The sequence below is a fragment of the Saccopteryx bilineata genome, chromosome 1 (assembly GCF_036850765.1).
Source record: "Saccopteryx bilineata isolate mSacBil1 chromosome 1, mSacBil1_pri_phased_curated, whole genome shotgun sequence".
In the NCBI taxonomy this organism is placed as follows: Eukaryota; Metazoa; Chordata; class Mammalia; order Chiroptera; family Emballonuridae; genus Saccopteryx; species Saccopteryx bilineata.
The window spans coordinates 27,048,457-27,064,567 of record NC_089490.1 but is presented as its reverse complement, the minus strand read 5'-3'; positions in this window follow the sequence as shown (position 1 = coordinate 27,064,567).

Sequence of the window (16,111 nt, the reverse complement as noted above, 5' to 3'; positions counted from 1 at the left end):
AAGAGAGAAAATCTTTCACAGACTGAAGACTCACAAGTGGGTCCTCTGTGGCGGTAGTAGTAATAATAACTGATCTTTTCTGAGTTCTTATTATTCCACTAATTATAGCAATACGTGTATATGAATGTCCTCACAATACCTCTGTGAGGGGGATCTCACTAATTTTATTTCTGCTTTGCAGGAGGGTTAGTTGAGATTTACAGAGATTATGTAATTTCCCCACAGTTGGTGGAAGGAGCCAGGGACCTCTCCTTCGGGCCTCATGCAGACCCCTTTCATATCCCAGGAGGACCAAGTCACACGTCTGTAGAGGAATGGGACTATTTCTGCTGCTCCATGATGGTGCTGATAACAACAAAAACATAACAAAAAAATCCCACCAGCCCCAGTCCCCTAACTAAGGTCAAACAATGTGCCAGATTTTGTGCATTACATGAGTTTTCTATTTTGATTCTCAAATTAGCTTAAAAGAATATTATTACCCTTAACATACAGATAAAAATATATCTAGGTTTAGTGGTTTAACAGGTTGTCCATCTGCCAGCATTCAAGTACAATCACATTTTCTTAGGACCTGTGTAGCCACTGAACTAAACTGCAGCCTTCACCAACGTGCTAAGAACACAATTCTTTCCTACAGGTAGATGAGCTTCCTGAGAGTTCAGTAAACACACCCACATGATCTAACCTCAGACGAAACAGCGAGAAGCTCTAAACTTTGATATTTGGTTTCATTCATTTTCACTCTGATACTTGGCAAACCTACTGCAAGGTCCTGGGGATCTCAGAGTAAGTACTCTACCTCCATTTCTCTTTTGTAACTTGACTGCAAGTTTTTGAATCTCTTTTTACAATTAAGTACTTTTCCTTAGACTAACAGTTCGTTTCCCACCCTTTCCATCTATGTTGTTCCTCCCCGAGTGCACACAAACGACACTAAATACTAATGATTTTGAAAATCAAGTGCGTAATCACTTTTATTATTACTGCTCAATAAATAATGTTTTAGAGATCTATTTTTTTCTATCACAAAAACACAAAGCTGATCTTTGATTATTAGACAATCATAAACTTTCAGCAATATTTTCCAGGAAGAAATTTTAAAAATTATTTTCATAGAGTATTTATACATTAAAGAAATAAAGAATTTTTTTGAACAAAGAAACTACAATATTTATTCAGAATAGCTATTTCTTCTGTATGCAAATATCTTAAATTCTAGAATCCAAAGAACACTTCCTTAAAAAGTTAAGGTTCACACCTCTTAGTGAATAGCAGATGTTGACAATGCATTTTAATCTTACTTAGGTTTATTACAGTTATATTTAATCACACTGGAAAAGTGAAATTAATTCACAGTGAGGTTTGAAATGAGAGGTCTAAGAGAAAATTCTAGATGGTGGAAGAAAGTGGGTGAATGCAGCAGTTTTTCGTTGTGGCAACAGTGCCACCTAATGTTTGCTCTAGGACTCAAACAATTTATATTTTGAGTCTGAATCCTACTGTTGTATTCATGCATGGATAAAATTGAACAATTTAAATGTGAATAAAAAATGAATATGTTACATTTTTGTTTAAAAATAAATAATTCTTTAATTATTTCAATATATAAATATATAATAATTTCTCAGTGTAACAAATGATAGGACTATTTCTTCCAAATAGAAGCAGAAAACTGCATCATTTTAGCACTATTTACTAAAAATTCATTTAAAATTAACTTATTATACTAAAATTTTATTATTACAAATTGGAACTTGAGATAATATCTCTGTGAGTTAGTAAAACATATGAATAGTAATTTTGTATTTTATTTTTAAAATATAAACTATTATATATACTTCTGAAGGCACATTGTCACAGAGAGCTCTATGCAAGAATGACAAGTAATTATTCACAGTAACTGTTTTGACTACAGGTCCAAGTATTTAAGGTGATGAAGAATTATTTCATTAAGTTCATTAAATTCAGCTAAGTACTTAGTTTTAATAATATGTCAAGCAAATATAAATATTACTCTAGCATTTATAACAAATTTTCAAAATTGTAGAGTAATGAAGTAGATGTTTTTTGATTTAAATAAACCATTTACCAGTTAAAAAAAATGGGTAAAGGACTTGAGCAGACACTTATGCCAAGAAGACATTCAAATGGCCAACAAATATATGAAAAGATGCTAAACTTCACTGGCTTAGGGAAATGAAAATCAAAGCTACAATGAGACATCACCTCACACCTGTTAGAATGGCTGCTATCTACAAGACAAATAATGACAAGTGTTGGGGATGTTATGGAGAGAAGGGAATTTTCCCCTGCCCGTGGGGATGTAAACTGGTACAGCCCATATGGAAAACAGTATGGAGGTTCCTTAAAAGATGAAGAACAGTTACCATATGACCCAGCTTCTCCTCTTCTGAGTATTTACCCTAAAATTTAAGGACATTTATTTGTAAAAAAATGTATGCACCCCCTATGCTCATTGCAGCAATATTCATGATGGCCAAGGTATGGAATCAACCAAAGTGTCTTTGAATAGATGATTCGATATAAAAGTGTGGTACAGATATACAAAGAAATACTACTGAGCCATAAGAAAAGAATAAGTACTGTCATTTGCAACAACATGAACAGACCTTGAGAGTATTAAGCTAAGTGAAAGAAGTCAATCACCAAAAGCTAAGAACCAAATGATGTCACCTCTATGTGGGATATAAAATGGAAACTGATAGACAAGGACAACAGTATGGTGGTCACCAGAGGGACGCAGGGTGGGGAGGCAATAAAGGGCACAGGGGCCTAAGAAATGGTGACGGAAGATAATTTGACTTTGGATGGTAGGCATACAGTGCTGCATATTGATCTTGTATAATACAGTGCTACATATATGATCTTGAGACCTGTATAATCTTATTAATCAATGTCACAGCAATAAATTTAATTTAAATAGAAAATTAAAGTAAAAATAAAATAAATTAATAAATCTAATTTCTTGTTTTTTATTTCTAAAATAACTTAAAAATAGACTAATTTATAAAACATACTTAACTAGTCACAGATAAGTATTTCTACAAATATATAACTTTTTTTTAATACAGTTATTATATAACCAAAGAATAGCTACTTTACTTTGGAATGAATTTGAAGCTCATATTCAAATAGTTTAGGATTTCGGTTTTAATGATTCCCTAAGGCAGCGGTTCTCAACTTGTGGGTCGCGACCCCGGCGGGGGTCAAACGACCAAAACACAGGGGTCGCCTACTTTAGACCTACTTTAGGTGACCCCTGTGTTTTGGTCGTTTGACCCCCCGCCGGGGTCGCGACCCACAGGTTGAGAACCGCTGCACTAAGGGAACTCAGTTCTGCCTTGCCTATTACGTGTGTGCGTAGCCAGCTCTGTATCTTTCCATGTGCAAGAGCTGGCCATTATTTACTGGCTTTTCACTGATAGTGCCCTATTTCATTGAGCATACATTTTCCTGAGATGGGAAGAAAAGAGTGTAATAAATTCTCGGTTCCTTTTTATTTTCTTTATATACACTACATGCTCAACAGATGTTTGTATCCACATTCTCTGCTTAACTGAGTTTAATCCCATATTTCATTTATCAGAGATTTAATCTCCCAAGTGTTCTAGATCAAGAATGGGATGTCTTATTTGACTTCAAAGATTTCACAGTCTCAGCCTCCTCTGACATAATTTCTTGTTTATAGTTTATAAACCAGAGAAACTGGGGTACACAGAGCATATTTATGAGGAACTTTGTGGCAGATTCTGTTAATTAATTAACCATATATATAGAGGGGGGGAGTGTGTGTGTGTGTGTGTGTGTGTGTGTGTGATAGAGATGAAGAGAGAAACAGGGACAGACAGACAGGAAAGGAGAGAGATGAGAAGCATCAGTAATTTGTTTTGGCACTCGAGGTGTTCACTGATTGCTTTCTCATATGCCTTGACCAGGGGGCTACAGCAGACCAAGTGACCCCTTGCTCAAGCCAGCAACCTTGGGCGAAGCTGGTGAGCCTTGCTCAAACAAAATGAGCTTGCACTGAAGCCAGCGACCTCGGGGTTTCGAACCTGTGTCCTCCGCATCCCAGTCTGACGCTCTATCCACTGTGCCACTGCCTGGTCAGGCTAAGTAATCCAATATATTAATTAACAAGCTCATTCTCCCTTTCTATTCCTCACAGGGTGTTCTTTGGAAAGCTTTGGCTTTTTACCAGGGACTGAATTACTTGTTTCACTCTTCCTCTTTTTTTTTATTTTTCCCATGAACATGAACTTGATGCCCATAGCTTCAGAAGCCCTGGTGTCAATAAGTTGGTGAATCAAATACAGCAGCCACCAATTTCAGACTTCTTATGTGAGGGAGAAAAAAAACTACGTAAATCCTATTTACTTTTTTTCAATATTTTCAGCTTAAAACTATCCCAAATGATCTAGAAGTAGAAATCGCAGATGACAGTAATTGAGCCCCCTGGCACAGTGCCTTTCTTAAGTGCCATAAATGAAATCAATTACTTGTCCATGTTATAAAGAACTGGCATCTTTGAAGACACAAGACCACCAGGAATTAATCAACAAACACTTGAGTAATATTTCATAGTGGACCATGATTAACAGGGAAGGGCACAACTGACATAGGACATAACCTTAGCATGAAAGAACTCAAACCATTTGAAAAAAAAAATAGCTAATATGATAAAAGATCTGCTGTGTGTCAAAGAGATGGACAGACAATATCTTAAACTAAAGACATGCTTATAAACATGAATTTTTGGTAGTTGCTTAGAAACTAGGCAGAGATCATTATGCTACGTGGAATAAGCCAGTCAGAGAAAGTAAAGTACCATACGATTTCACTCATATGCAGAATCTAATGATCAAAATAAACTAACAAGGAAAATAGAGACGAGCTCATACATCCAGAGCAGACAGCTGTTGGGTGGGGGTGAGGTGGGGATGGGGGCGGTGGATCTGAATGAGGGACATGGAGAGATAGACCAAAAAAGGACAAGTAGAAAAAGAAACTTGTGGACATGGAAAACAGTGTGGTGCTGGCTGGGAGGCGAGAGGTAGAGGAGGATATAAGGGGACAGATAATGATGGACGAAGACTTGAACTGGATGGGTGAACACATAATACAGTGTGTAGAGATGTGTTATAAAATTCAGTGCCTGAAACCTGTATAATTGTGTTGACCAGTGTCACCCTAATAAATTCAATTTAAAAATGTAACTAGGCAGAGACTAAGAGGAAAGGCATTCCAGGTAGAGAAGCAGTATTGGAGAACGTCCAGAGGATGACATTACAGTGTGAGTTGTACCAGTTGTTAAGTGGTCATTAAAGAGCTAGATTCATATAAACACTTCAGATTCTTATTTTTAAGTCTTATGTTTGCTTGGCTCTATAGGCAGGTAATCAATTCTTTCCATTTGGGATATGTTGAGCGATAGAAAGAGAGTGAAATAAATAGAGGAAAGGATGACATTGGTAAGGTGAACAGAGAATAATCTAAACTTATGGAGCACAACACAAAAAAATCAGCTAGGGCCAAAGACTTCAGAAAATAATAACCGGTACAAAAGCAAATATAAATTAAGTGACTGCTTTCGTACATATAACTGAAATCGTGCCTATGACTGAATGCTGGTCACTAGGCCATGGACGACGAGGACTTTGGAGTGGTAGAAGGTGATGGACTGTGCAGGGCAGCGTGGCCTCCAGGTCCATCTGTGAGTGCTTTATTTGTCCTTCACTTAGAAGAGCATGCAGCACAGTGTCAGCAGCATTCGGATTACACTCTGATATTTAGAGTTGTTTTTTTTTGTTTTGAGATGCTAGTATTTGGATTTTTTGTATTCATTCATTCATTTCTTCTTTTAGAAAATATCAATCAAATAATTTTCTGTGCTAGGAACTGTAAGGGCAAGGGAAAACTGGGAATTTATGTTTCTCCTTGCCTTTAACATTTGATCATACACACACACACACACACACACACACACACATATATATATAATTACGGCATTTTTAAGGAAATTTTGAAGACACTAACGTTTACAAGGCAAGGTACAATCAAAACTATTACACAGCTTTAGCTGAAAAACTTATAATTGCTGGGGAAAAGGCAGAGATAAACAGTTTCTGCAAATTCGAGTTCAATTATCATTCCAACAAGGAGGTGAAGAAGACCATCTTCCCTCATTTTTTATATATATAAATATCTCATTCATTATAATTCTTAGGATAAAATTTCATTTTTAAATATTTCACTTATGCAACTTTCAAAAATTCTTTGCTTGCCTTTTCACTTCATTGTATGTATACTTTAACATCATTTTTTATCTGGCTTTAAACTGATTTTTATTTGGTCATATTGTCCATGGGTTTGTTTAAAAACGTTCTTGCAATTTTCTGCATCCTATAGACGTGTGTGTGTGTGGGGGGGGGCTAAGATAACATGGGTACCTAAAAGACTGAGAAGACAGAGCAGGGTATCAGACACACAGAATATAAACAGTTGTTACAAAAAAGAAAGAGAAGATTTTTGTAGAAGAGAAAACTAGTTTAAGAAATCAAGAAATGCATAGAAATAAACAAGAGAATCTCCATTGGGTTCTAGAAGTCTAGAAGTGTACTTGATTATTTAAAAAGTAGCTTTAATATAAATTACATCTCACTTAGCCTAAAATTTCCTACATTTGGGATAGTCTGATTTCCTCCTCTCAGAAAATAGAGTCATGGTCCTTTTGTGGAGATGTGGGGAAAACAAACTGTTGCTATACAGAGGCCAAAATAACTTCTCATTTCATCTGTTTCGTGCTTGGTTTCAGCACAGAAACATTGGACCATAACCAGCTGCCTTATCTAGGCTTACACTGAAACACGTTTCTGGCTGAAATAGTGAAGACATATCAAGGTGAGTTCTCAGTCCCATATGAGGCCTCCATACTCTCAGCCTGACTGCATCATCCATATAGAAAGGATGCAAAGGTAAACATTAGTGACGTAATGTGATGATAGTGGTGGAAATCCGGAGCGGGCTATAATTCTTAAACCATTTCAAATCCTTTCCCTTTTTTCTTATAGAAACCAGCTCTCATTTATATGTCTTCAAAGGTTTTACTCTTTAAGAGTGTGTATTGAGGCCCTGGCCGGTTGGCTCAGCAGTGGAGCGTCGGCCTGGCGTGCGGAGGTCCCGGGTTCGATTCCCAGCCGGGGCACACAGGAGAGGCACCCATCTGCTTCTCCACCCCTCCCCCCCTCCTTCCTCTCTGTCTCTCTCTTCCCCTCCCGCAGCCGAGGCTCCATTGGAGCAAAAGCTGGCCGGGGTGCTGGCGATGGCTCCTTGGCCTCTGCCCCAGGCGCTAGAGTGGCTCTGGTTGCGACAGAGCAACCCCCTGGATGGGCAGAGCATCGCCCCCTGGTGGGCAGAGCGTCGCCCCTGGTGGGCGTGCCGGGTGGATCCCGGTCGAGGGCATGCGGGAGTCTGACTGCCTCCCGGTTTCCAGCTTCAGAAAAATACAAAAAAAAAAAAAAAAAAAGATTGTGTTTTGAAGAAATGAGATGACATAAAGAGAAGTAAGGAAAAGAGACTATAGAGCATTTTTTTTATTGGTTTTACTTTACCTGCCTTTATTAAGTACTTTTAAAATGTGAATATGATACAATGATGATCCCAAAAGCATCATTTGATAGTGTACCTTTTAAGGTGATTTTTAAAACAAAGTGAGGATGCAGCATTTATGGCTTTAGCTCCTCAATAAATACTTTTGAGTGCCTTCTGTGCAGCAGCCATTGTTGAAACTCCTAGAGATATAAAAGAAAACAAAATACAAAAAAAAAACCCCAATAACACTGCCCTAATGGAGTTATTTCTCTTTCCTTCCTCCCTTCTTTTCTTCCTTCTTTCCTTCCTTCCTTCCTTCCTTCCTTCCTTCCTTCCTTCCTTCCTTCCTTCCTTCCTTCCTTCCTTCCTTCCTTCTTCTCTCTCCCTCTCTCTTTTTCTTTCTTTCTTTTTCTTTCTTTCTTTCTTTCTTTCTTTCTTTCTTTCTCTCTTTCTTTCGAGTAAGAGATAGAATAAACAGAATAAATAACATAGATGGTATTTAGATAGTGATAGACACCATGGAGAGAAACGAATCATAGAAGTGGGTAGGGAGGGTGTACAGGGAGTTGCAGTTTTCAGTAGAGTAGTCAGGGCAGGTGTCTTATTGAATAGGAATATTTGAATAAACACTTGGAAAAGGTGATTCAAGCCTTGTCGATATTTGAGCAAATAGGTACCCAAGAAGAGAAATAATTTGATGTCTAAATTATATAGGGCATTGGAGGGTTTGGAACAGAGGAGAAACCTAACAAAACTGACATTTTGGATGCTGATTTGAGAATAGACAAGAATGCAAACCAGTAAGAAGGTGCTTGCAATATTCCTGATGAGAGAAGACGGTGTCATGGAGCAATGTCACGGGGGCGGAGGTGGTGACAAATGGTAGGATTCTGGATACAGAGAATACAGAACCCAGAGGATGTGCTGATGGGTTGGATGATGTAACGTATGAAAGAAGTGATTCTAAGTATTTATTCCGAGCAACTGGAATTATGGAGTTGCTGCTGCCACTAACTACTATAGCAAAGACTCTGTAAAGAACAAGTTTAAGGAAGGAGATCTGAAGCCTATTTTGGGCATATTAAGTTTAAGATGCCTGTTATCAATGTAAGTGGAGATGTGGAGTATTGACATTACAGTCAGACTACATAAAGAGTTCAGAAGTATTCATATACATTTTAAAATATATAATTAGTATTTAAAGTCACTGAGCTGCATAAATCACCAAAACAGTAAGTGAGGATACAGCAAACAGGGCTCAGGACGGAGCGCTGCCACACTCCACAGTGGGGTGACCGGGGAGATGACGAAGAACTAGCAAAGGCTTGCACTTCTCCTAGGAGGGAAGAAGTCTGCTCCGTACTTCTGTTCGGGAAGGACCAGAAGAAAAGCAGTGCTGCTCATTTAACAAAATAATCAAATTTTAAGACAAAAAGTAAAAATATTTTTCATAATAAATTTCTAGTACATAACTTTTTTTTTCAGTTAAATGAAAGAAATGATAGAATACTTAGTGCAATGTGGCCCAAACACTGATTTTTTTAAATAGTGACAGCCTGAAATCCTTATAAACTTGAATGGACAGAATATTGGTTTTCAGATCATGAGAACGAAATTTGATACATACTGAACATGGTCTCTTGAAATAATTGGATTATATTAAGACACAAATTCATTAAGAACTGCCTTTACCTGAATTCTTCTTTCTTAAAGTATTTCAGCAATATAACAACTGTATATTCAGACTCTTACTGATTAGGCACACTGAAAATGAACACAGCATACCATTTTAAGATGATTTCCCAAGAACATGAACTATAGACTACAGCTTGCCCATGACCATATAAACACTTAGAAAAATAGCTATTTCTACTCATGGACCTTGTTTCTTATGAACAAGTAAAATATTGTTTTGTGCCCTGGCTGTCATTAAATGGTTGACAGATTTGGGAATGGAATATAACAAGATGTCCACAGTTATCCAAGGCAACTTTTTCCTCGAGTACAAAATATAAATCAGTCATTCTATAGATGGGTATCAAACTGTATACCTGGTGAAACAAACTGATAAGTAAATGACATGAGTCTCCTATTTCTACAATTGAACCAGATTTGCTTCATCCATTTTAAAAAGTTAAGCCATTTTATAAAACATGGCACCAATTTTTTCCGCACATAGGAAAAATAAAAATATATATATGCTTGGGAACTATTTCTTCCAAGCTCTGGAAAGCTAACCCTGATGCAAGGAGGTAACCTCCTAAAGTATTTAGAACAATTTATTATGTTCTCCATCAGATGTCATTTCAAGTAGGAGCTGAAAATGACAAAACACGATTCCACTTGGAGAAAAAACAACCTTGCACATTGGCATGTAGACAGTCGATAAGAAGAATAAAATACAAAAAGTGATATTGTCAATGACCTTTGTAACAACCAGGTGGACAGTTTATAAGGTGACACTACATTAGTTAGAGGTGTGATATTGAGTCTGAAAAGTCCCATATTATTTAGAAATGCAGATAGAGACCCATCAGTTTACACAAAAATGGTAAGTAGCTCCCCCTCTAATAATAGAGAAATTCCATTCTCAGAGTCACGTATGCATCTAGACATTGCATTCCAAAAGCAATGTAGACAAATTGGAAAGCAGTCAGAAGAAATCCAATGCCGTGATTAAGAGACTGATGAACAGGAATCCTAGAATAGTCAAGTAATTAGGCATGAATGTAAAAATCTGACTAAGCAACAGCACAGAATAAATGTAACTGCTATAAAAGCATAAAAGCTGAAGAAAGATTGTTATTAAAAGTGGGGCAATGCTAGAAAATCAATTTATTTTACTTCTAAATGACAGTGCTGTTATAAAATCATCTTTCCAGAGAAATAACACATCATAAAGAGTTTGATTCAACTGAGGCTCCCCCTGACCGGGATACCCACTCTGGCCCCAACAGTGGGAAAGAGGACCATTAATAGTTCTGAGATCTGTTAAAATTCCTGGGAGATGAATGGTAATGCCCAATAAAATCTCTAGTAACCAACAGTATGAACATAGTAATATCATTATCACAATATAGCTGTATGTATGTATCAGATAGTCTTTTTTTAATTTTTTTATTTATTTACTTTTTTAGATTTTATTTATTCATTTTTATTAGAAAGAGAAGGGAAAGAGAGAGAGAGAGATAGAGAGAGAGAACAAGGGGAGGAGCAGGAAGCATCAACTCCCATATGTGCCTTGACCAGGCAAGCCAGGGTTTTGAACCGGCAACCTCAGCATTCCAGGTCGACGCTTTATCCACTGCGCCACCACAGGTCAGGCTCAGATAGTCTTTTAAACACTGTATATATATTAACTTAGTCCATCATCACACACTTTTATTAATATCATTCTCATATTGTAGTTGAAGAAACTGAGGCATAGTGAGCTGGTAGGTGCTAGAGCTGGAATTTGGGCCCATGTGCTTGTTCCACAGCCAAAGTACTTTAAGCTATATTTTTGCTCCATAAATTCAGAAAGTTCTTCTCATCTAAAGGACTATACCCCTTCTCCCCCAGCTCACACAAATAGTTAAGCCCCGGTCCTGAAGTTCTTGGAGGGCTATTATAGTCTCTTTCCGTAATGGTAAGCCCACATAAAATAGAACTGACAGTTCTGAGACCAGGAAGTGACTCAAACAGTCACAGGAAGTCTCTGCAGTGGGGCCGCAACCAACTTAAGTCAGGTGAGTGTGAATTAATTTTGAATTATGAGGAGCAGATTTCAGTATGTTCGGTTGTATATAAACTAAAAATTATGCAGCGAGTGAGGTTAGTAGGGTTAAACCTTTGGTGTCAGAACTAATTTTTAATCCTGTATTTTAGGCAAGTTATTCAACTTCTTATAACCTTAGTTTTTTCATCTATAATGTTAAGATAGAAATGTTTACCTGGCCAGATGACTATAAAGTTTTCATATATGTATATGTTAAAATAATACAGAATGGATTGCATAGGAGTATAAGTATTCTATCAGTATTCAAGGCAGTAGGCTTAAATCTGTTTAAGCATAAGAAAACCAGAGCTCAGCCAAAGAAAGCTTAGCAGGGCAAACCAGGGAGTCCTGATTAGTAATCAGGGACCAGGCCTGTGTAGCACCTGCAATGGGAGGAACACAGACTATACTGGAAAGGTCAGTGGAGATCATGAACAAGGGTCCTGGAATAGACAAGGAATTAAGAAAGTAGGGCAAGGTCAAGAACATGGACAGGACTGAGCCTAGAAAGGTGAATTAGGGCAAATTTCTTTGTTGTTAAACACCCTCTTTTAATATGGTACAATAGATTTAAGGTGTCTAAGCAGCACCACTCTTGAACTATTTCACTTTTAAAGAGTCTTGGTTATCATAGTAGTTTTTTTTATTAAAAAAGGCCCAGAATTTATTATTTTCAACTTAGGGTTCCTGGTATATTATAGAGTTAAAGCACAGGGTACAGACCGAGGCAGAACAGGGTTTCAATGCTTATTAGCTTTATTTGGTAGATAAGGCTATTGAATCACTGTGTCTAAAAAGAAGCCTGAAGAGTATGCACAGAAAATTAAACAAATTAATGTAGAGAGATGAATATTACATATCACCATTTAAAAGAGGAAACGCATTTAGAATTCATTCTATCTTGGATTCTTATTGCTCTCACAGAGGGGTATGGACTTAGAAGAAAAAAGAAAGTGATAAAGATTTAAACTTATAGATCCAATGCAATCCCTATCAAGATACCAGTTATGTATTTTATGAAACTGGAACAAATATTCCAAAAATGTATATGGAACCACAAAAGGCTCCAAATAGTAATTTTGAAAAAAAAAAAAAAGAACAAAGTTGGAGAAATCAGTCATGCTACCTGATATCGAACTAGGCTGCAAGATCACAGTAACGGAAACAGCATGATACTGGCATAAAAATAGATACACAGATGAAAAGAACAGAATAGAGAACCCAGAAATTAACCCATGCCTATATTATCAATTAATATTTAACAAAAGAAGCAAGAACATACTAAGGCAGTCTATTTAGTAAATGATGTTCAGAAAATTGGACAGATGCATGCAAAAAATGAAACTAAACCATTTACTTACACCATATACAAAAATAAGCTCAAAAATGGATTAAATACTTAGATATTAAACACAAAACCATAAAAATTCTAGAAGAAAACATAGGCAATAAAACCTCAGTCATTTCTCATAGCAATGTTTTTTCTCATATATCTCCTTATGCAAGGGAAACAAAAGAAAAAATAAACACATGGGACTACATCATACTGAAAAGATTTTGGACAGTAAAAGATACCATCAACAAAATAGAAAGACATACTGAATGGGAAAACATATTCACTGATACATCTGGTAAGGAATTAATATACAAAATTTATAAAGAACTTATAAAACTCAATGCCAAAAAACCCCAAACAATCCAATTAAAAATGGGCAAATGACACAAATTGACACTTCTCCAATGAGGACATACTGATGGCCAATGGACATATGAAAAGATGCTCAATGTCACTAATCATCAGAGAAGTGCAAATTAAAACCACAATGAGATATCACCTCACGTCTGTCAGAATGACTATCTTCAATAAATCAACAAACAACAAGTGTTGATGTAGGATATAGAGAAAAGGGAATCCTCCTGCACTGTTGGTGGAAATGCTGATTGGCACAGCTACTGTGGAAAGCAGTATGGAGTCTCCTCAAAAAATTAAGTGGCAATGACCCAGCAATTTCACTTCTGGGAATTTATCCAAATAAAACCCGAACATTATTTGAAAGAATATATGCACCCCAATATTCATTGTAACATTATTTACAATAGTCAAAATTTGGAAGCAGCCCAAGTGCCCATCACTAGATGAGTGGGTAAAAATAAGCTGTGGTACATTTATACGATAGAATACTATGCAACTATAAAAAGGAAGGAACTCTTACCTATTGTGTAGTGCATAGATGGACCTGGAGAGCACTATGCTAAGTGAAATAAGTCAGTCAGAGAAGGACAAGAACCGTATGATATCTCTTATATGTGGAATCTAATAAACCAAATGAACTAACAAGCAAATAAACAGACTCATACATATAGAGCAGGCTGACATCATTAGAAGGGTCTGCTGAGTGAGGGTGGTGGAAGCAATGAGCAGAGAAGAACAAAACAACAACAACTCATGGACATGTACGACAGTGTGGTGATTGGTGGGGGAAGTGAAAGTTAGAGGAAAGATTGGGGTGATAAATGACAATACATGGAGACTTTACTTGGGGGAGGTGATCACACAATACAATGTACAGAGGTGTGATGTAGAATGGGCACCTGAAATCTTTATAATTATGTTAGGTGTTGTCACCCCAATAAAATCTATTAAAAATAAAAAAGTAAAAATGAATTTGAAAAGTATATAAATTTAAAACATATGATTATTTTATTCTACCTCAGCACCATCTGGGTAGATGTTTTAAATTAGGACTCTTTTTCCAAATTCCCTCTGGTCTTCTTTTTATTCTCTAAGTTTCAGGGTAGAGCGTACATTTATGTATACTTTTAAAAGCAGGAGGAGAGATCTTGGTTCCCTTGTTACCTTTAAGTTTGTTCAGATCTCCAAAGATGTATGGCAACCCTAGACCGATTCCCCAAATGTTTAGAGCCGTGGTTCAACCTAGCTCATTCAATGATATACATCAAGTCATTTCCTCTCTTTTTTTTGGAATAATACTTTCTCTTTATTTTATGATTCCCACTAGTAATTCCTGCATTTCTAAACAAACACACAACTCTTTTGAGCTCATATTCTTACTTGGCTACCACTTTATTTCTCTTTCCTACTTTACAGCAAAACTTCTGCAAATATTTATCTTTGATTTATCTTTAACTCTCTCTACAGCCAGACATTGTTCCCAAAAATCCATTGCCATTGCTCTTTATCAAGGTCATTAGTGACCTCTTTGTAGGTAAAGCCAATGGCAAATCTTAAAATTTATCTTACTAGACTCTACACAACATTTGACAAAAATGATCATCCCTTCATCTTGAAATTTTTTTTTAACTGAGAAAGACAGATAGAGACAGACAGATAGGAAGGGAGAGAGATGAGAAGCATCAACTTGTAGTTGTGGCATCTTAGTTGTTCATTGATTGCTTTCTCATATGTGCCTTGACAGGGGAACTCCAGCTGAACCAGTGACTCCTTGCCCAAGTAGGCAACCTTGGTCTCAAGTCAGAGACTGCACTCAAACCAGCGACTTTTGCGCTCAAGCCAATGACCATGGGGTTATGTCTATGATCCCATGCTGAAGCTAGATGAGCCTGCACTCAAGCCAGTGACCGTGACTGGCTTTCAGACCTGGGTTCTTCGCATCGCAGGCCAATACTCTATTCATTGTACCACCACTTGATCAGGCTAAAATGTTCTTTTCAAAGGGCTCTCCAGACATTTTATTCCCCTAAATTTTTATCCAACTTCATGGAATACTCCTTCTCCTTACTTCCTCTTTATCTTCCCAACATTTAAGTTTTGAATTATATTTGGCTTATTTTTTAGCCCTTTCTTTTTCTCTATTTGTTCTAATCTGTTTATGATTTCACATATGATATTTTCATGGTTTTGAATATTTTCTATGTATTGATGACTCACAAATTCATTTCTTCAACCCAGACCTCATTCCTCAAGAATAGTTTCATAGGTGTAGCTGTCTCCTTGAGATCTCTTCCTGAATATTTAATAAGCATCTCAAACTTAATAGAGTTGAATGAATTACTAATCTTTTTTTCTCTTCCAACCATTTCCCTCCCAGATTTTTCTTCAGTAAATGGCAATTCTATTTTTTTCCAGTTGTTGAAAAGCAAACACTTTGGAGTCAATTTTCACTGCTATCTTTCTATTAAACCTCATCTTCTAATCCATCAACAAGTCTTGGCAGTTTTACCTTCAACATATTCATATCAAGTCACCAACCAGGATCTAATTACTTGCTGTCTCATTTACCACTATCACTCTGGTTCAAAACACAATCACTTCTTGCCTCAGTTACTATGATATCCTTCTAGTTGGTCTCTTTGCTTTTGCATTTATGTCTTTCAAACTATTTGCAACATAGTAGCTAGAATAATCCTCTTAGTGGTAAATGGGATCAAGCCATTCTTCTGTCAAAACCTCTAATGGCTCCATGTTTGACTCAGAATAAAAGCAGTCCTCACATTAGCTTTCAAAGCTCCAACAGATCTGGGTTCTTACCTTTTACTCTCCATCAATCATTCTGTTCTATTGCCAAGGGCCTCCTTGAAATGCCAGCCATACTTCCATCTTAGACACTTTGTTGATGCTGTTGTTTCTACTGCCTGGAATACTCTTCCTTTAGATTTTTACTTTGTACACTTTTTTGTTGTTCTTCCAGAAGAAATATCTTCTCATCCAGACTTTCCTAAAATACTCTTCCTAAAATTGTTCAGGCAACATCTTAACCCCTT